The following is a 22,382-nucleotide window of genomic DNA, read 5'->3' as shown; positions in this document are numbered from 1 at the left end:
GGGTTTTTACTGGAATAGCAGAAGAGGGCAGAGACACACTCCGCACACATGCTCACTACTGCATTGCTCGTTCTCCTGCCAGCTCTGGCTCATCTGCCTCTGCTTTCCTTTGCTGCCCTTGCGGCTACACGCCTTCTTGGAGCCAGCTTTTGAGGCTCTATGCCTACAGCACAATGTGATAAACAAGGACTCAGCAGCAGTGAGCTGTGCAGATCATATAGCACAAAACTTTCACAAGGGCTGAGCTGTCCCCCACGGATTCTGTAAGGTGATCTTTTACTCAGTATGAAAACAGCTGTGGTACAATCAGGTTGTAGGTGAGAATAGAAGCACAACCCCAAACTTGACTGCTATGCCAGTACTTAGACAAGGGTTATGGAGAGTTGGAATAAAATCACACTATTTTCTAGATAGGCTTTTAGTTTTCCTTCTGTATGTATTCTTTGTGATCTACTCAGAGAGGTTCCAAGAAATTTTTTTTTTGTTTTAAATGAGTTTTCAGTGTAGTTGAAATACACACATACACATACATACAGGAAAAGATCTTCCATTCACTGATTCAGTCCCTAAATGACCACAATAGTCAAGGATGCACGAGGCTGAACCCAGAGGCCAGGAACTCAATCTGGGTTTCCCACATGGGTGGCAGGGACACACATACTTGAGTCATTATGTGCTGCCTCCCTGGGAGGACATTAGCAAGAAACTGGATTAGAAGTGGAGCTGAGAGCCAGCACCATGACTCACTTGGTTAATCCTCCGCCTGCGGCGCCGGTATCCCGTATGGGCACTGGGTTCTAGTCCCGGTTGCTCCTCTTCCAGTCCCGCTCTCTGCAGTGGCCCCGGAGAGTAATGGAAGCTGACCCAAGTGCTTGGGCCCCTGCACCCGCATGGGAGACCAGGAAGAAAGCACCTGGCTCCTGGCTTCAGATCGGCGCAGCTCCAGGCGTTGTGGCCATTTGGAGAGTGAACCAGCTGAAGGAAGACCTTTCTCTCTGTCTCTCTCTCTGTCTATAACTCTGTCAAATAAAAAAAAAAAAGCGGAGCTGGACCTCACATTAGGCACCCTAGCATGGTATGTGGGCATCCTATGTGACATTGTAACTGCTGCACCAAATATTCACCCTCAATAACCATTCTATCTTTATTTTTTCTCTCAGTGGAAATTATTGAGTATCTACTGGGTACTGGCATTCTGAATTCAAATTGTACTTACTGGGTAAATGAATTTACACAGTGAAGTTTCTGATTGCTTCTCTGTGGTTCCAAGGCCTGCTATACTCCTTAGCACAATGTAGATATTTAATCTTTATCAGTACTAAACAGACCTGAATCACATGCAATTTGGAGAAACTATGTAGGACCCACTGCACTTTCAGAAAGAAAGTTTATGTTTTTTAAGATTTATTTTATTTATTGGGAGTCAGAGTTACACAGAGAGAGGAGAGGCAGAGAGAGAGAGGTCTTCCTTTTGCTGATTTATTCCCCAATTGGCTGCGATGGCCAGAGCTGCACTGATCTGAAGCCAGGAGCCAGGAGCCTACTCCGGGTCTTCCAGTGTGGACCCAAGGACTTGGGCCATCTTCTACTGCTTTCCCAGGCCACAGCAGAGAGCTGGATCAGAAGTGGAGCAGCCAGGACTTGAACTGGCGTCCATATGGGATGCTGACACTGCGGGTGGCAGCTTTACCCGCTATGCCACAGCACTGGCCCCAGGAAGAAAGTTTAACAGCACCAGAAAATAATGGAGAGACCATCCTTCAGGCCAGTGGGTTACTCTGTGATGTTTCCAGGAAAGAAAAATCACAGGAAGGAGCCATCAAACCCCTTCCAGGCTATTGAATCCTGACATCAGCCTCTAAGGTTGTCCACAAAGGCACCTGTCAAGGAGGACCCTAAATTCCACTTAGTTCTATGGAAGACAAGTCAGCAGTGGCCAGGGAAAACATCTAGAGTAAAATTAACCACTAATTTTGGAACTGATTTATGAAATTGAGACATCCAAGTTAAGAGAATAACAAGTAAAGCAGAAAACGGAGACAAATTTTATGTACGTAGAAGAGGGGCGGGCCTTCAATAACCTTATGGAAAAAGTGTATTATGAAGAAGGCTACATATGAATTTCAAAATATTTTTGCACCAAAATAAACCTGCCCTTTGATTCCATTTTCCATTAACTTTTTGAAGTACAGTTGTAAAATTAGGTGTTTTTTTTTTTTTTTAATGTTAATTTGAAAGGCAGAGAGACCGAGAGAGAGGGAATGATACACAGAGAAAGATTTTCCATCTGTGTGTTCACTCTCCAAATGACTGCACCAGGCAGGTCTGAGTCAGACTAAAGCCAGGAGCCAGGAACTCCAACCAGGTCTCACACATGGGTGACAGGGGTCCAAGAACTTGAGCCATCTTCTGCTACCTTCCCAGGCACAATTGCAGGGTGCCGTATTGGAAGCGGAGCAGCTGGGACTGAAACCAGTGCTCTGATATGGTGGAAAGCTTGCTTACCCCCTGCACCACACTGTGGCCTCCTAAAATTGGTTGCTTGCATCATTGTTTGTTTCAGTAGCAGTTTCCTTGTCACTCCTCTTCACAAAATTGCTGAGGTATACACCTTACCATTGTCTGAATTATAGCAAATTGGATAGAATGGAATCTGTGGTGCATTATGCATGGAACTACTTGATTAATATCATTATTACTAACCATGAACACAATAGAAGTCTGAATTTATATAATGGCTATGTTTTATTAGTCATAAATGTTAACAGTGTAAGGGACCCTAGCAGTATTCTAACCAAATTCCCTCATTTTACAGATGAGAGAACTGAATAATTCAGAGGTTCCCTTATTTCTTTTTTCAGTGAAAAATTAGCCAAAATTTTCCCTCGAAGTTATGTTTTGTGTTATATGAAAAGTGGTTGTCAATGAGACACTCAAGGTCAGGGTTGGTATCTGGCTTTATCTTCTTTTAAAAATGAATTTAATGACTTCATTAAAATCCAGGGATGTATAAAGGCAGCAATGTTATCTCTGTGTTAAGAGATTTACTTATCATAATTTCAAACAAGGATTTCATCAAGTTACAAATTCTTCCCAAAGAAGAGAATTGTCCTGTATCCAGAGAACACGAGGGCAGTATCAGCCATCATGCCCTTGATGAAAATCCTGACAACTTATTCCAGGACGTGGCTGAGAAAGGGCCGCTTGAATCTCACTCTGCCTCAGGTCCAGCAGCTGACCAAAAGGGAGACAGAACCAGGAACTTCGTCTTCTCTCTGTAGAGAACCAGGATGGTCACAACCCTGGCACGTCCAGGCTCAGTCAGGTTTCCATACTCCCAAGCTGACATGTCTAGACGTCCTGAAGCTGTTTACTCTTCCAATTGTGTTTCAGCCTGAGAAGTGGCCTTCGGAGTTGAGTTAGATCCACAGAGCTCAAGACCCAGGGCAACCTGAGAGAAAAAGCAGAATCAAGCGCAGGAAGGTAGTGACTAAGACATCAGTAGCACTGAAGGAAAAGCAACACAGATACACATAATTTTATAACAATACACACACTGTGCCAGGGCTTTCTATATCATTAACACAAAATACCAACTTCTCCAAAGAAAAGTAGGTGATTAGAATAAAACTCTCTCAACTCAAAAAAATGAGTATTCGAGAATATCTTCTTTCCCTGACTATAGCTTAAGAAAGCATTTCTGAGTATGTCTTCCAGCTCCATGGAATGTCCTGTCACCATGCCCTCTACCTTCTGAGAATTTGGTGGTAATACAACTTTAGGAAATATGGGTTTGAAAAAATATAGCTAGCTACCTTCATTTCAGGAATTAAAAAAAAAATCATTGAAAGGTGTGTTTGGCATTGCATTTGGAAAGCCCATGTCCCATATGCTACATGGGTGTGTTTGGTTTCAAGTTCCAGCACTAACTCCTGATTCCAGCTTCCAACGCAGTTTTTGGGAGGCAGCAGGAAAGGCTTAAAGGAGTTGGTTCCCTGCTGCCTACATGGAAGACCTGAACTGATTTCCAGATTCCTAGATTTTACCTGGCTCAGGCTTGGCTTTGTGGGCAATTGTTGAGTAAATTAGGAGATCAGGAGATTTCTGTCTCTCAAATAAAAAAAAGAATTTAAGGAAACAACAAATTCATCTGACTACAGAAACTTTTTTGGTTTGCAGCATCTCATGACATCAGCATTCTGTGAAATGCATTTGAGAACTTCAGCTTCAATCATTTAATAATGCATTGGGAATTGGAGATAACAAAGATATTTTTTCATTTTGTGTGGAGCTTACACTGAAGTAGCACCTAAAGGAGCCCTCATTTGATCAGTGTGGCTGGTAAGCAGTATTATAGCACCATTGTTGATCAGGTTTATTCTGGATAGACTACCAGAAGTGGGATGACTTGCTCAAAACTGAAATTACTTAGGTTCCTAGATTTCCAACTTTCTTAGTAGTTACAGACCTTTTATTTAAGCCTACTATTCCAAAGACAATCAATATGTAAAATATATAGAAGGCAGGCTGTTTGATTGACTTGGGGGTGAGTGTATAGAATCTTTTCTCTTTGGGTTCCTGACTTCTACAGTGCTCTCTAATTAGTAAATTTGAATGGCATCAATTAGATGAAAATCACATAAAGGCATCCTTAATGAACACTTACAGAACTCCAGTTGCTGCAACATACAATATTACAGCAAGTGTTTAAGTACTATAAGGTGGTTATTTATACTTGTCAGGTTTCCCAAATAATTTTTGAAGATCCCAACAAAAGTGAGAGTGTTCTTATGTGAGTACGTTAGTCAATGAGAATGTTTTAGAAGGAAGAATATTTCCAGTTGATAAAAGAGAATGAACACTTTTTAAAAAAAATTTGTGTTAATTTTCTCTTGCTATTGTACAAATTGCGATATAAAATAATACAAATATATTATCTTAAAGTTCTGTACATCAGAAATCTCACATGGGTCTCACTGGGATAATTTTCAAGACTTTGGTCAGGCTTCTTTCCTTCTATAGGCTCTGGGAGCAGTTTTCTTCCTCATTTTTTCCAGCTTCCAGAGGTTTCCTGCATTCCTTGACATGTCCTACTTCCCCCATGTTCAAAGGCAGCCAATTGGGTCTTCTGTGACCCTACTGTGTCATGACTTGTCTCACTGCCCACAGCATAGATAATCCAGGATAATTTTGTTATCTCAAGGTCTACATTCCTAATGTTGTCCGCAAAGTCCCCTTTGCCTTGCCAGGTAACATTCTCAAATTTGTGGAATTAGAATGTTAACATCATTGTGCACTCATTATTCTGTCTGCCAGAGGTTTTTGAATCCTTCCCCACAGTGCTAAATCACTCTGTCATTGTTTCCCAAATTTAAATAAATAATGAACCTTGTTTCTTCTTCTTTGCCTGTAGGTCCTTCTCTGAAGAAGCAGAGAAATATTAGTAATCCTTCAAGCTTCTGGGCTGGAGACTCCTGCTCTGAGACCCCTTCCTCCAATGCCTGTGTTTGCTTCTCTCTCTGTGTCCCCATATAGAGTGGCTTCTGTGTTTCCATTTGTGACCTCCCAAGAGTTAATTATCTGAGCTCTTGAAAGCTGGATCAATCCCATTACCATTATATTTTTAAAGAATAGACTGGCTAAGTGATATTTTAGAGGCACTTCCTTGATGGCCCTCTCACATACTATGCTATCATTTATGTGCCAACTACTATCAAATCATTATCTTCAAATCTGATTCCTCCCAGAAACCTCAATTCACTTAGCCAATTGCTTATAAGAGATCTCTTAGATGCCAAATGAACATCTGCGTTAGGGAACCCTAAGACTGCTCTCCAGTTAGATGATTTGCTAGAAAGGCTCACAGAACTCAGAAAAGCTCCTATACCTATGGTGAGTAATTATTACCATGAAAGGATAAAGGTTGAGACCAGCCAAAGAAAAGGGACAATGGCCAGGAGAAATCAGGTGCCAGCTAGCTCTGTCAGCATCTCCTGGAGAGTTGTGTGTTCAGCTCTTAGTTTTCCCAGCATGTGTGATCACACATGCAAAGTATTGCCAGAGAGAAGCTCACCCGAGCCTCGGAATCCAGAATTTTGGCTGGAGATCCCTCTGTGCCTGTGTGACTAACCTTAGCTCCTCAGTCTATAGCTCTGCCAAAGGTCAGACTGATGGAGACTTGGGGTTCCAGTGAAGCAAAAAGATGTGTTCATCATAACTCACATTGTTAGCATGAACTGTCTAGCACTGGTCAAGACTCCGGGTATACAAAGAAAGTCTGACCAGCCAGGCCATCTTAAGAGCTTAAAGGTTATTTTCCAGGAGCTGGTCAAAGACCAGTCCTCATTCGCAATGTGAGGAGTTTGCATATCCCAAGCCTGAGTTAGCCCTTCACTGCACAGAATCTCAAATATAGCATGGCTAAATCAGAGCCTACTCATATATGAGATTGTCCCATTTAAGTAAATGATGTATGTATCCATCCATTGGCTCAGATGAATAGGGGACACACACACACACACACACACACACACATGGAAAGATATCTAAGAATCATTAATTTCTTCTCTTCACCTTTATATAAGTTTCCTTGGCAAGTGTGCACAACTCTCCCTTAAAGAAAAATATTTCTAAAACTTGCCTGAAAACTTCCCTTTTTTTTTTCCTCTCTGCTGCTATGACCATTGTCTCATGTGCTATGGCTGGAGTCTCCTAAGTGATTTCCTCCTGTCTGACTTCAGTCTGCTCTACACAGAGCATCCAGAATGATCTTTGGAGAGTTGTTCTGATCATGCATGACTCCCCTTAGATCCTCCAGTGGTTTTCCATCACCAGATTCAAACTCCTCTCTGATTAAGAAAGCTGTAGATCAGCTAGCCCCCATTGAGCTCCCTCTCTTTTTTAAGATAAAGATTTATGTATTTGAAAGGCAGATATACAGAGGAAGAGATTCAGAGAGAGATTCTCCATCTGCTTGTTCACTCCCCAAATGGCTGCAGTGACTGGAACTGGGCCAGGTCAAAACCAGGAGCCTGGAACACCACCATGTTGGGCTTCCATACAGGTGGCAAGGCCCTAAGCTCTTGGGCCTTCTTCTGCTGCTTTATCAGACACATTAGCAGGGGCTGGATCCAGGGTGGAACAGCTGGGACTTGAACCTACACCCATATGAGATGCTGACATAGCAGACAATGGCTTAATCCACTGTGCCACAAGACTGGACCCTGTTGATCTCTTTAATCAGACCTTCATCACTCTGTCTCTCCCCATCTATGATTATATCAAAGTGACCTTCTTTTTGTTACTTGAATTTGCCAAACTTGTCTTTGCCACCTGGCCTTCTCTTCTACTGTTCCACCACTTGACATACTCTTCCTCTGTTTTCATGTGCCTGACTTCCTGTCATCATTTGTAACATTCAACTTCAATATTAACCTCTTCAGACATGCTTTTCCTGCCTGTTCCCCAAAAAGGTAACTAATTACTCACCTTACCCAGCTCCATTTTAGTTCTTTGAGTTGTATTATAGTCATCAATATCGAATAGCTTTCATTGTTTTCTAGCAAAACATCTATGTTCTATCTATCCCTTATCTCTGCATTATACTTTTATACTTGAAACATTCAATGAAAAATAGAATTAAAAGATAATGCCCATTTGGGGGAATTTTTTGAACATCCTTTGTGTGTAAGACACCATGAATTCAGGGTCTTGCATGTTTCCTTTGAATCCTTATTGACACTTAACTGACACTCAATGAATATTTACTCAATGGATAACTTTTTCATCGCCAAAAGTTAAAAGGTTGTTTGGAATATGACTAATGTCTAACAAATAGTTGTTTAACTGATTTTACATAGTAATAATAATGGGGGATAAAATTCCAAAAATGGCATCTAAGTTTAACTTTCATAATTTTGTTTACTTCTTTCCATTCAGTAATTTGTATGAAATTGCCTTGATTTTTAGTTTTAGCTATTTTTGGAAAAACAAACTGATTCATATAAATCTTGGTGAATTTCAGCAACATGTTTAAATTTGATTTTAAGGTTGACATGGTTTCTGCATATTTTATAACTGATCAAATAATCAACCAGAAACACATCGAAGTGTCAGGTGGATATGATTATTTGCTTGGTATGTCTAGACTTTTAGACTAGGAATTTCACATTTGGACTAAAAGTGCCATATCAGTATTTTTATTTCATTGTGTGTCATATTGCTTTTCTCTTTAGTGTTGTTACTTATGTTGTTTATTTCTACTGAATAATAGTGACAGAGGGATGTCACTAAAGTTTAATACAGAATTTAGTTATCATGGTTGAGTGATGATGATAAACAGAATCAATGATAAACAAACTTATTTCCATAGTAAACTGAATTATAATTGCTGAACACTTATTTCTTGTTTTGACAAATCTAATAACCTTCTAAAATAATCCCAGTTTGATAACTTTCTATTACCATCAAGAGCACATTGTGACATCCGATTCCAAAGAGTATTGAGTAATTGGCTTGAATATGCTGACAACAAATGTGCACCAATTGCTGAAAACCCTGGAAGCAGATGAAAGCCCAGGAAACGAAGCAAGCGTATTTGGATAACTGTAACTCACCTCACTATCAAACTTGGGATTGAGAATGGCATGCACTTAAAAATGTTGCTAACTCTTGATCTGCCAAGCTGGCAGGTTTCCCAATATTGCATAACCAATCACTAGCTCAGTTTAAGCATTCCTCTAGATCCACTGCCTTTTGGACTGTCATATGTGTATCTGTGACTTGATCCTGATGCTGCTGTTCTCGCTGGAACATGACGACAAACCACATCACATGCTTCTCTCCTTCCCTGCACCCTGGCCCTGATATCCTGCCAGATTTTGCTGACATTAAACAAAGTCTTTAGGGTTCAGCAGGGTTGGGCGGGTGCACCAGACACATCAGAGGCAAATGTGTAACAGCATGGAGCGTTTCTGCCTGGCTTGTTGGGTTTGACATGCCAGAATAGCCCAGAAGGAATAGCAGTGCCTTTCAAGTAGCTGAGATGTTTCCCTGATGTCACTTCTCTGCGTTTTAGATCAATGCCTGGAAGATGAATCGGAACATTTGAGGAAAGTCACCGAGGAGGTGGAAAGGTTGCGGGCATGAAGCACCCAAGCCCTGAGAAGAGGTACGGTTAGATGTGTGAGCAGGAAAAACAAAGGGCTGAGGCATTGGAGTCCTAATTGACAATGGCACAGCTGTGACAACAATTTGCAGGCCGCCTGACCTATTTGATGAAAGGGCCTCTGCTTTCCTTGGAATCCCAGGGTAGCAGTGGCTCATAGGAACGCACCACTCCTGTTTCCAGCTGGCTCAGCTTCGTAAATACCTAAACTCACAGATGACATTTTTAATGCTCTGAAATTTGCTATTCTGCACTTGTTATTTATTGCAATTCAATGTATCCATTAATGCATCTATCATTGATAAATTTGTCACTGCTTCAGGAACACAGTCCATCACTTGGCATCAGTTTTACTTTACAAGCTATTAATGTGCTATAATGCAGCATGCAGTATCATGTGGATACATTGGATTAGAGCGGTGCCAGAACCAGTCAGACTGAACTGAGAATTGCAAGAGGACTGAAATTCTTAATTTATTTATTATGAGGATGAACAGCCTTGGTGCACAATGAACGTATTCATATAACAGGTGTATCACTCTCACTTTTTCAAACAGGCACTGAGAGGAACAAATTTAAGCAATCTATTTTGACTCAGTTTGAAGCATAGCAGACTTATAATATTTTGTTGACACTTGACATGTTTATTCTTCTAGCAGGCTCATAATCATATTTTAATATTTTCTGTATTCAATTAGCACTTTTATTCAAGATACAACGATGGCATATGAGTCCAGGAGATAGGCACAACTATGGCTTTCTGAAAGTGAGCGAATAAAAATGTTAAAATGCTAGTAAAGAAAACACAGGCTTTCAGTGCATCTTGAGATATTCCTGCTTCCAGGAAAATTTAACAATTTCTGTTAAAAATAAATAAAAACAAAAGGCACCTGTGCAACAGAAAAAAAATACTGGCGATTTTATAGGAACCATGCTCATGGGTGCGGACATCATTTCATTCTGTAATCTGAATCTGGCACATCACTGTTAATGTCCACACACTCCAGAGGCTGGACTGGGTCAAAACAGCCCGAGCTATTTTAACCTTTCTGGCTATAATGAAATGCTTGAGCCATCTAAAAAAAATCTCAATGTACCAAGAGTACAAGTAAGTCTGTTATGCACTTCAGAACTCTGCTTGTGAAGTCCTGCACTATACACCTGTGAAAACTATGATTCTAGACAGGGTATTGATAGCTTATATAGAGCGAGACACACTCGAACCCTTGCAGAGTTACTATCAGATGTGTGCTGTTAGGCAAGGCAATCATTTATTTAAACCTCAATTTTCCATACACTGAATGAATATAATAATAAGACCTTATTCATGGGGTTGTTCTTGGAATTAAAGGGAATGAGAATACAATGAAATACATGCAGCTGTTAGATGAACATGTTTGCAATGTGACAAAATGATGACCAAGAACTAGTTAAATTAATACATTTAAGATGTTGATATTATAAATATAACATAAAACATGACATATAACATTTGCAGAAAATATTTGGTAGATTTAGAAACATGGAAATCTGCACTTTTGTGGAACCATCAAGAAAGATTTACTTTTCATATTATGTTCTTTAATAGTATGTGATGCCTTGCTATTTCTTTGAATTGCTTTATTAAAAAATTAATGGTTTAATTTTATAAAAAAGGATATAATATAATTCATTAAAAAGATTAGCGCATTGTCTGGCTTATAGCTAGAGCTCAGTGAATGTTGGCTGTTTGTATAATGCCAATAATGAATGCTTCTTTTTCCCCATGAAATGTGATAGACATCTTTGCTGCTGCTCCAATAAGTGATGTGAAGTTTTATTTTTAAGTTAAATAGGAGAGCTGCACAGGGACAGATGGATTTACAAAGTCCATTTGATAAATATCTCCAAACGTGGCTACATTATACCCCCCTTGGAATCACCAACTGTATGAAGGGTTGCTTTAACAAGCGTGTTAGCAATCTGAAGTTTTCCTCATCAATATCCGGTCCACAGAATGAGGGAAGCAGTGCATCTTGCCTCACCTCCACCAGTCATAGCATTCTAGAAACTTGGGTCTTGGGCGGCTTTTCTATTTCAAGAGGGACTGACAAATTAGAGCCCAGGCAGGGCGTGGCGATCAGGGCGTTGCTCAGGGTGCAGATTCCGTGTCCAAATGAAAACCTGAGGAACTAAGTAGCCGAAGTACTGAAGTGAAGAGCGCCCTTATAATGACAGTTCAAGGGCTGCCGCACAGAAGAGGGATTCAACTTAATCTGTGTTAGTTCCTTAGGGCAGAACTGGGACCACTGGGTAGAAGTTAAAAGGAGACATATTTCAACTTCCAGCCACAGCTAAAACCCAGCATGCCATGATTTATAGCAGTAAATGCTACCCTAGGCAAGGATAGACTTTTCTGTTAAATTCTGAAGATAAAATGCACCGGAGCATCTGGATTCTTATAAGGATAATGTCCCAAACCTAAACTAAATGAATAATCCCGGTAGATATAGCTTTACAAAGGTTAGATACATGTAGCAGTTGTACTTTGCACTGGATGCAGCTAAGCCGGCTGCAAAACTTCATGCTATCGTTGGCTCTGTCCCGTTGCCTCACCTGATTTCAGCAACACACACCAGCCCCTTGATTCTGCCTCATCAGTGTGTTCAGCCTCCATCTCTTCATTCTGGAACCACCATCTGCAGAATTCAGCGACTGGACATAGTTCTTTTATGATGCCGGATTTATTTCTCTGCCTCCAAGCCACCCCCCTACCCCTGGCCATTTTTCATCCTCCTGTGTCTGCTTGGCTATGCATTTATACTTCTGCTATTGTAGCTTCTGCCTTGCATCAACGTTAATTGGCTAATATTTGTTTTCTTTCACTGACATATAAGTACCTTGAACATTTGAAAATGATATATATGTGTGTTCTAGTACCTTAGAACAAAATATGCCACAGTAGATTAATCACACCTGTTTACAAAGACTAAGAACCAACTACATGTTGATTTAAATGGTTATTGGCAAGCTATTCTACTGCTTTATCATCCTCAATTTCTACAGAGATCATCTCTCTCTGATGGTTGTTAGCAACAACAAAATACAAAGCAAACAATTGGAAGAGGATTTCATATAATGATGCATATCAATCATATTTAACTCATTAAGGAAACCTACACACAATATAGATGTACCTTCTTCAGAATTTCTGGGGTTGGTGTTGTGTGTGTGTTTTTTTTTAACTTTTATTTGTTGTGTTTTTTTTTTTTTTTAGATTTGTCAAAGGTGATATTCCAATTTTTGGAAAGCCATGATTGCATGCAAACTGATGGTACAGTTTTTAATGCTGGGACAGATTTTGAGTGGACATGGTCCACTGTGCTATACAGGGCATGAAGTGTTTGACTTAAGGAACTCATTGTTGGTGTTGGAAGTACTAATGGAGGCAAACCTCAACAAGACACAGTGATGGGCTACTCAGCTCCCACTGGGTATTGAAGCAACTTCCTTAAGAGTCACTGATTCCTTCAGATGTGTTATCACCCTTTCAGGCCAATGGAAACTTTGGTGGGTTCAGGGCTTTCCAGCTAGCACCTTCATTTTCATCTCTGGCCTCCTGTACTTTGTGCAGAAATATACTTGAGAGTTTTAAATAATGAATTGTGGTTTCATAAGCACCTCACCCATGATGAGCAAGATAAGATGGAAGCCTTTGTATCAAAAAGAGGTGAGACCTTAGAATCAGGATCAATGTTACAGGTTTGCCCTCAATTTCTAAAAATATAGCTCAAATCTGAGAATCTAGCACATTAAAAATAGTCTACATCTTTCCAAAATACTACTTTTTTTTAACTTTGAAGAACTTTTTAAGGAATGAAAAGCAAATATATTGATAGGAGACAAAAGGTATTACTTTATGAATTTCACAAATAAAATTGTTCTTATAATAGTTTAGCAATTTTGCAAGAAATTGATCTTATATTTACTAGCTCAATTTCTGAAACTATTATTTATTAAATCTCTCCTCTGTTATAGGAATAGTCCTGCTCTTCGGTGGGCATATACAGTCAAGATAATGGACTACAGTCTAGGAAATGACATTTCTTCACAATGCTTTATCAGAATGATCGCGTTCTTAATAATCTATTTAATGTTTAAAATACCACCATTCTGAGCTGTAACTCCACAAAAGCAGGAAACTTTTCTGTCTTGTCCAGTAACAAGACAAAACCTAGCAAACATACAGCACAGTGACTGGCCCGTGATGAACATTCAAAAAATATTTGATGAATAATAGAGTAGTAGAAGTATTAAAAGCACCCAGAAAGTTCTTCGATTCAAAGATAGGTGTCTTACCTATTAGGGTGAGAAATCATGAGTTCATCATTCAAGATATCCACAGAATTGGTCAGACTGAGATTTTTAACCCGTTCTTCATCCCCAAGCACTCTAAAACTAAAGTTTCATGCTTCAGTCTCCAAAATGTGCCACAAGGTGAAGGGAGAGTATTTAAAAAACAATGCTCAATGACTTCTCCCCACTTGCACCTGTGTGCATTCCCAACATCATTCCTAACACCCGGGAGAGGAAGCGATCTTGGCTTGTATTTACAGATGACAGAGCTGAAGGTATTTCAAGCCACGTGAATGAGTGCAGGCCACAAGATCAATGGAGCCCTGCAGAGAGTTCTACAGGCACAGTATGAATGACTTAGTCCTTTCCTCGCCTAGGAGCTGCTGGCAGGGAATCTTTTTGCTGCTAGTAATCCTACCTGTGTGTTCACTCTTGGCCAGTGTGACATTACCTCTGGTGTGAGCCACCCCATTTCTGATTGCTACATGCCAGCATGCACTCCTGTTGCTACTTGGGAAATAACAGCATTTCCCCGTTGCCTCTTACCGAGCTTCACAGCATCCTCATCGCTTGTGATCAAGTGCTTTTGCTCCCCTTCCCACTGTTTCTTTAGTGTCTGTCTCTGTCAGTGCTCCTCACACTCTTAGCTCAGCCGTCCTTGGTGGCAACGGGCTTGGCTTTGAAGCCAGTTGGCTTGCAGAGTGGAGACTCAGAACTGGTGACCCCTTCATGTCATTTGAGGTTACACACAGTTGTGACTAACAAAATGAGCAGAAGAGATCCTGAACTGGGGTGTGCCTCTGGAAGTACGGTTACCTGTGATACTGGAGCCAATCAAGAATGTTGAGCATGAATCCATTTGCCAAGAAGTAGTAGTTTTGTACCATACAGCAACAGATACCAACAGATCCTTTGAAAACATCTCATTAGCTGTGGGTTCCCTAGAGTTATTCTGAATACATATAGCCCCCCATGGTACAGTAGACAATATATGTCTGGATTTATGGTAACACTGTGTAACCTTCACAGACAATCTGTAGTCAACAATTGATTTTTCTTTTTCTGGAGATTAATGATATATGTTGCTGATCATTAAACTTTGGACATTCATAACAAAATATTGTAGATGATCTTCTAATGAATTTTCAGGTGGCACTTCCAAACTGTTCATCCTATCCTCTAGCACAGACAACTATAAGCACACTTTACTACCCAAAGCCATTTTGACTTCAAACTTAAGGGCTAAACTGTATCTAAGTTATAAACCCAATAATTCTATCTGCTCAGATTCTCTGGTAATATTGGTTCAAGTCATAAGTATTTTTTTTAAGAATTCTTTATTTATTTGAAAGTCAGAGAGAGAGAGAGAAGAGATCTTCCATCTGCTGTTTCACTCCCTAAATAGCCTCAACGACCAGGGCTGGGCCAGGCAGAAGCCAGGAGCCAGGAGCTTCATGTGGATCTTTGGTTGTTTCACGTGAGTACAGGGCCCAAGCACTTGTGCTATCTTCTGCTTCTTTTCCAGGCACATTAGCAGGGAGCTAGATCAGAAGTGAACTGGTGCCCATGTGGGATGCTGGTGCTGCAGACAGTGACTTAACCCACTGCACCACAGCACTGATCCTGGTCCTACACATCTTAAAAATTTTCATTTCTAATACCAATGGTCGTTTACAATTTTAAAGCTATTTTCAGCTCTAAAAATAGCAGATAAATAATAATCATCGTTGGAAATCTCATCTTTGATTATGAAGTTCAGATCTAAACAGTTTCCCAGAGAACTTAAAATATTTTACAAAACTCCCCCCACCCCTGCCTCATTAAATGAAGTTGATGAAGTATGTAGTAGTTTGGTAGCTGACAAATGTACCTATTTTGCAGTAAAGTTGTATTCAGCTTGGATAATTGAAAATGTTAAGCCCAAATGACAGTTTTTATTAATTTCAATGACTCATGCTATCTCTTTATTATCAAAATCATAATATATGCAAAATTGTGAAAAAATTTTATTTTCATGTACTTAAAGTTCTTTGTTTGACCTGATATTGAATCTCCTATTTCTATTTGCTGGTCCCTTTGGTTAGAAATCCAGGGGATGTTAATTTAATTTGTCTACACTTAACAAAATCTGCAGATTGATAGATGCCCTCCATTTCCTTACAAAATACACTCATGTCCACTGCATGCTAAACACAAGAATTAGATAGTTATTCTCAAAAACGCTGGTGTGCTTTTTCATTCACCCATGAGCTGAATGTGTAATATCTGTTCCCAAGCCTGTTTATTCCTATCATAGTATTACTACTACAGAATTCAATGTAGCATTTTTGATTAATTATCATTGTGAATGAAGAGTTGTTGTAGGGGATAAAAGGAAATGAAATACTTGGGAAAACTCCTTAGGACAAAATGGCTGTTGAATCAGGTATGAGTATAGCAATGATGAGTCTGGAAATAATTCTTAAAATTTGGAAGCATTCTGTACGCAGATCACTTTACAACTGCCTTGAAACTCATTTTATTTTGAAGATGGTTAAACTTGAAGTCATGATTTATTGTATTTTTACTGTGGTTTTTGTAAGAATTACAATGGAAGCTTCACTTGAAAGATATAAAATTAATGAGAAAATGTGTGTGCATACATACATATGTATACACACACACAAACACACATATCTTTATATTTTCAGGAAAATAAAAGGTTTGAGGAGCCCATTAGCTTAAATTTCCTATTTGAAATAAATTATTCTGGAAGTAACCAACCATCTACTGGTCTAACTCCTTTTGGAAAATAGCTTCTATCATAGCAAAACTCTCTCTGGCTAGGGGATTGACCGAGGTAACACTGAGTATTTCCTTGAATCTAAGGATGAAAGGAACGAAGATCCTGGAAAGGCAGGGAAAAGCAGTTTGTGATTATTCACATTTCATGTCTGCTTATGTCGAGTTCTGGCACATCGATATGTGCCTCTAGTTTTCAGTTTCAAGTTTCTGAGAAAGAGACACTAACTCTATCAGGTAGACTAGCTACGCCTGAATCCCTCACTCATCCTGAATTAATCATCTGTGTTCCAGAGGAAAGACTTATTTTTTACACTCATGAGCCAAGAAAAGGAAGAATCATTGTGAATCATATACTTGTTCCCTGAAAATGAATTATTATTTCATCATTCACAAAAATGGAAGTGAAGAAAGATGGGGAATTTTATCCATCCGAATTAGGGGGAGTGATTTCCAGAGCTATGAGAGGTCAGATTGAAATTTCAGGTATTATTTCTGAAGACCTGAAAGGCAAAGAAGATCACATATAGTGGAAGCGTGGCTTTCGGAGGGGTAGAATATGAGCATAAAGTTCTAGAAGAAAACATAGAGAAGAGCCAAATCAAAAGGAGAAGAGAGAGAGAGATAACTAGGCACCTTTCTTGTGTGTCGGACACCCGGGAAAGAGGAAATGTTCAAGTTTTAGATGACTTTCATGGTGACACACTGCATAAATATCTGTGTTCCTCCCACAGAGTTCCGTAGTGGCTCAACCTCCCTGATATTCTCTTCCTACGTGACCCTGAAACAAATGCATGCGGCCCTTTTTGTTTTGAGGTTTTATGTCGAAGACTACCACTACCTGTAAATAAACATTGAGAACAAAAATGATTTATATTGGAGAAGTTACCAATTCTCTAGATACATCAACACAATTTCAAGATATTTGGCCCTGCTCAGTGCAGAAGTGTGCATGTGGCTGGCCCTTCACCCATAATCTACTAGAGAGCTATTGGGGATATTAGAGATGCTATTATACCTTTAGTACTTCATTCCCTTGTTTCTGGGCTTGGATCTCCTAAAGATCTTAATAAAAATTCTGTAGTTCTTGGAGAATAGAACCTAGCTTGAGTAACCCCATGTCTCCTCTCTTATCATTGTACAATCCCCCTTTTTGTCTCTTGTGTAGAATCCTCTCATTATGGAGGCTGATCTGAAGAATCTATCAGCACAAAACTAAGACATCATAGTGGATTCAGAGCCAAGCAGATCATATCTAAAATGAGGACATTCCTGGTAAGTACCTGTAATTTTAATATTCCTTTGTTTCTCACAGGGGAAAGAAAGCAATCTTAGGTCATTTATGATAGATATGGTTTGGATCCTCAGTATATACTGGATAAAAGGATACTTGTGTGAATCAGTTTATACTGCACTTCATTATTGCAGAAAGATTATAGTTTTTCATTAACTTAAGTCATAAAATGACATCCAATATAAGTTATCTCTTTTGAGAGAGGTTCCCATGGAATGCATGTAGTTTTAAAATAGTACTCATTGTTTATTGAATACTTAAAAGAAGCCAAAAGTGATTATGTTCATGTTTTCTTAAAGAAAAAAAGTTAGTTTTTAATCTATTCATGTTCCCTCTATGAGAGCATGTTCCAACTGAGAAATGGGACAAAACAGGAAATACTTTATGATCTTTTATGTGAAAGGAGAACTATAATCATCCCTTCTGTTTAGCTGATAATTTTTCAACTTTGTCAGTTTTCCATCCCTTCCTGAAGGGGCACTTCTTAACTTTTATAGTACTCAGTTATGCTGATGGATATTAACAGAGGAAAAGTTACATGACTTATTTAGAAAACTCAGATGCTTTAAGCATTCTATGAAGTGTAATATTTCAAACATTATACTTATCATTTTTACATATAGAAAGCCAACATTTACTTACTCTGATAAAAAAAATGAAGTAGGTCCTATGCCTGAGTTATTGAAAAAAGTTGTATATATATATATATATATATTGTTTACTTTCCTTCTATCTCTATATATCATATATATGATCACCTTATTAAAATATATATACTAATAAATTGATTTTCCTGAAATAATGTGCCTTTGTATCTTATATGTATGAATGATACTTAAATACCTCTTTTTGAATTCCTCAATAGTAATTCCTGTTATATGGTGTACATGATTTGAGTTACAGTGATTAAATAATTTTTAAAAAGTAAATTTTCTTACAACTATGCAATATGACTGCTACTTCTATGATTTATTTTATATCCACATACACAGTTTTCTGTGTATTTTTATTTTTGAAAATCATTGGCAACACAATGTAATTTCCAAGTACCATCAGCTATGATGCTCTTATCACCCTGAGAGAATCATCTACAATTTTTAACAAATAAAAGTGAAATCAGCCTCTATTTGTGCAAGTTTCTAGTGTGTTACAAATACAATTGCAATCTTGGTGTTTACTTTTCAAAGGAATGCACTAAAATATTGCAGAAAAGCCAAGGGGCCTATTGCCTATTACTTCACATTGCTTTCTCCTCTGTTGATATGATTAATAGACTTTATCAAGGAGATAAAAGTCTTTATTCTAGTATTTAGCAAGAAATGGTAGAATTTCACCATGAATGAGGCTTTGTTTTATGGAGGATATCGAGATTAATAAAAAAATATGCATTTTGGTGTCTTCAAATGTTATTAAGAAAATCTAACTCAATGACTTATTTCCTCGCTTGATGTGACTCTGGATTCTTCTGGATTCCTCTTATTGAAAATTAGCTCAGGCTGGCGCCGCAGCTCAATAGGCTAATCCTCTGCCTGTGGGGCCAGCACCCCGGGTTCTAGTCCTGGTTGGGGCACCGGGTACTAGTCCCGGTTACTCCTCTTCCAGTTCAGCTCTCTGCTGTGGCCTGGGAGGGCAGAGGAGGATAGCCCAAGTGCTTGGGTCCCTGCACCCGCATGGGAGACCAGGAAGAAGCACCTGGCTCTTGGCTTCGGATTGGCGCAGCGCCGGCAGTAGCGGCCATTAGGGGAGTGAACCAATGGAAGGAAGACTTTTCTCTCTGTCTCTCTCTCACTGTCTATAGCTCTCTCTCTCTCTGTCTCTCTCACTGTAACTCTGCCTGCCTGTCAAAAAAAAAAAAAAAAAAAAAAAAACAACAGCTCAATAGATATTGACTCAACTCCCACATAATGTTTCTGAAGTAGTCCTTTAAAAGATTACTTCCAGTCTTTATGTTTGTGCTGCTGCTTGTATTCTGCCCTACTCAGGATTCAGTGTCTAGGTCAAGGCGATCCAATTAGCCAATGTTTAGGGAAGAGTTGTAATATGGTGGAGAGAGGACAGTTTTGGAAATGAAGGAACCTGCAGGAATCCCTGATTTTCTTATTGGGTGGTTGCGTACTTGAATTTACTCCCCTAAGACTACTTTCTCATTTTCATGGAAAAAGCAATCACCAAAATAAGATGGGGGACTGTGTTCTGGTGCAGCGGGTTACACTGGTTCAAGTGCCAGTGTATCAGCACTAGTTCAAATTCTGGCTGCTCCCACTTCTGATCCAGCTCCCTGCTAACGCACCTGGGAAAGTAGCAGAAGATGGCCCAAGAGTTTGGGCCCCTGGTACTTACATGGGAGACCCAGAGTTCCAGGCTCTTATCTTCAGCCTTGCCCAACCCTGGTCATTGGTGCCAACAGGGGAACAAACCAGTGGATGGAAGATCTCTGTGTGTGTGTGTGTGTGTGTGTGTCTGTAACTCTACCTTTCAAATAAATAAATATGTCTCTTTTTTTAAAAAGATTGATTTTATTTATTTGAAAGATAGAGTTATAGAGAGAGGTAGAGACAGAGAGCAAGGTCTTCCATCGATTGGTTCACCCCCCAAATGGCTGCAATGGCTGGAGCTGCGCCGATCTGAAGCCAGGAGCCAGGTGCTTCTTCTTGGTCTCCCACGTGGGTGCAGGGGCCCAAGGACTTGGGCCATCTTCTACTGCTATCCCAGGCCATAGCAGAGACCTGGATCAGAAGAGGAGCAGCCGGGACTAGAACCAGCACCCATATGGGAAGCTGGTGATTCAGGCCAAGGCTTTAACCCGCTGCGCCACAGCGCCGGCCCCCTAAAGTAAGATGTAGTATGTTAAGCAAAAGAACGTAGATAATGGGTTCTGAACAGTAGGCCTACACAGAGCACGTGGAAGTACGACATAACCTTGAATAAAGTGTGGGTTTCGTATTGGCACAGAAAGAGAGCCAAAAGCATTTCAGGGATGAGTCAATTTGAATTACTAATGCTCAATCATTGATTTTCTTAGAGTCTATTCAGAAAAGCAGGCATGAATCAGACTATCACAGAGACTATAGCATTGTGAACTATGAGTACTCCGAGTCCAAGAAGTGAAGCCGCTTTGTAGCATGCGTCTTGGTAAAGGTTCCTAGTTCACTCTATCTTTACCTGAATTTTACTTGGTCATTACTAGCCTTATTGTGAAATACTAACATATGTACAACTTTTCACCTTCTTCACGAGGGAATTGAGACTACTGTGAGTTTTTAATGACTCTGATGCCCTCAGAGGGAGGTTCAAAGTATTGCAAATAAGGAACGTGAGAAAATGATTTCCCCATTCGTCTCTCAATGCACGTTTCAGTTGTGCCCTCTACTTGTTATATGACCTTGAGCAAATGTCTTACATTCTCTGACTCTTCAGTTCCACATGTGAATATATAATATTCATATCATTGATTGTTAGATGCTTATATTGAGCATAGTCTGTTTAAAATTTTTACTTATAGAATTAAATATATTGACAATTCTATCCCTTATATAAACTTCAGGGGATAAATAAGTACATTATGGGATAAAAGTCTTAACAACTTGAAAATTCGATTCCATTTTCTAGGGAAAAACAAAAGGGTTTTATTTGAATAAATAACACCCACATAGCCAAAAAAATGAAGTTGAAACTTCAATGTTGCAAGAAATAGCTTTCATTATTTTTCTCTTCAAGTAAAACTGTATTCTTATATACTTTTATAAATGCTGTCTTTACTTTTAAAGGTGTTTTGTAACACAGTAAAAACACAACTCATTTTCTATCATCAGTAACACCAGGTTTTTTAGCTCTTTCTCCACTATCAGCAAGGAAGCAATGATAGGATGTTGTTAAAACACAGATGATGCAAGTAATATGTCCGCGAGTGGCTTGAGAAGCCTTGTCACAAGCACATCTTACTTCGGGTATTTCTGATCTTTGGGGAATTACTAATTAGACTCATCCCTGTACAAATTGGACCAGTAATTGATAGCTCAGTTATGTGATGGAATTTGAGAAGCGGCAAATCCAAAAATATCTTCCCGGTGTCCCAAGAACCTGAAAATCTCACCAGAAATCTGTCTGCCTTTCCCTTTCTTGGCGCCAATTGTACCTCCGTTTTGCTTCTCTCTAAGAAAAGTTATAATAAAAAAACTTACTTCCTTCTTTCACACATATCCATGTAGCCCATGCAGTTTCCATTTCTTCTTATTTTGGAATTAGACACCATTTTGCCTCCACTTGCTTTAAAGCCCAACTTTCATAAAACCTTTATTGCTAACTTAGGTTGAGAGGCACTATCTTTTCTAGGAACACTTAAATGCCTTGTGGTCTGTATGATTCATTTTGGTATTTAATCATTTGGTTATACCTTGTGATATCTATTCTAATGTATGTTGTAGAAAATTATTATATTTTCTTTTTCTTCTCTTATTTTTTCCCCCATTTTTCTTCTTCAATTCATTCTTCACCGCTTCCAGAAGAATCCTTCCAAATGTCACTCTTGGTCTCAAATCCCACTGCACATGCAATTAGTTCCAAATTACTTCCCTCGACTTACGAAACCATATTCCTTCAAGTCACAAAACAAAGTGAGCTCTTTCCTGTTGTAGGGTCATTGTTAATACTGCTTTCTGTCTAGAACTTTCTCTTCCTGTCTCTGTGATTGGCTTCTTCTTATTCTTTAATGCTGTACCCACAAGAGTTTATGAAAAATGGTAATACAGAGTGTTTTTTTTTTTTTGACAGGTGGAGTTAGACAGTGAGAGAGAGAGAGGGAGAGAA

The 22,382-nt window shown here is 39.3% G+C and overlaps 1 long non-coding RNA gene across 3 annotated transcripts in view; it reads left to right on the top strand.

The window, feature by feature from the left end:
- Positions 1-22,382, top strand: part of LOC103349547 (uncharacterized) — a 569,252-nt gene that overhangs the window by 492,622 nt on the left and 54,248 nt on the right. For all 3 annotated transcript variants that reach the window (XR_011381920.1, XR_011381922.1, XR_011381921.1), the window contains 2 exons: positions 9,077-9,169; positions 17,451-17,557. This is a non-coding gene — a long non-coding RNA (uncharacterized lncRNA). The remainder of the gene's footprint in view (positions 1-9,076; positions 9,170-17,450; positions 17,558-22,382) is intronic.

This window comes from Oryctolagus cuniculus, chromosome 14 (assembly GCF_964237555.1).
Source record: "Oryctolagus cuniculus chromosome 14, mOryCun1.1, whole genome shotgun sequence".
Classification (NCBI taxonomy): Eukaryota; Metazoa; Chordata; class Mammalia; order Lagomorpha; family Leporidae; genus Oryctolagus; species Oryctolagus cuniculus.
This window is presented reverse-complemented; position numbering and strand designations above follow the sequence as displayed.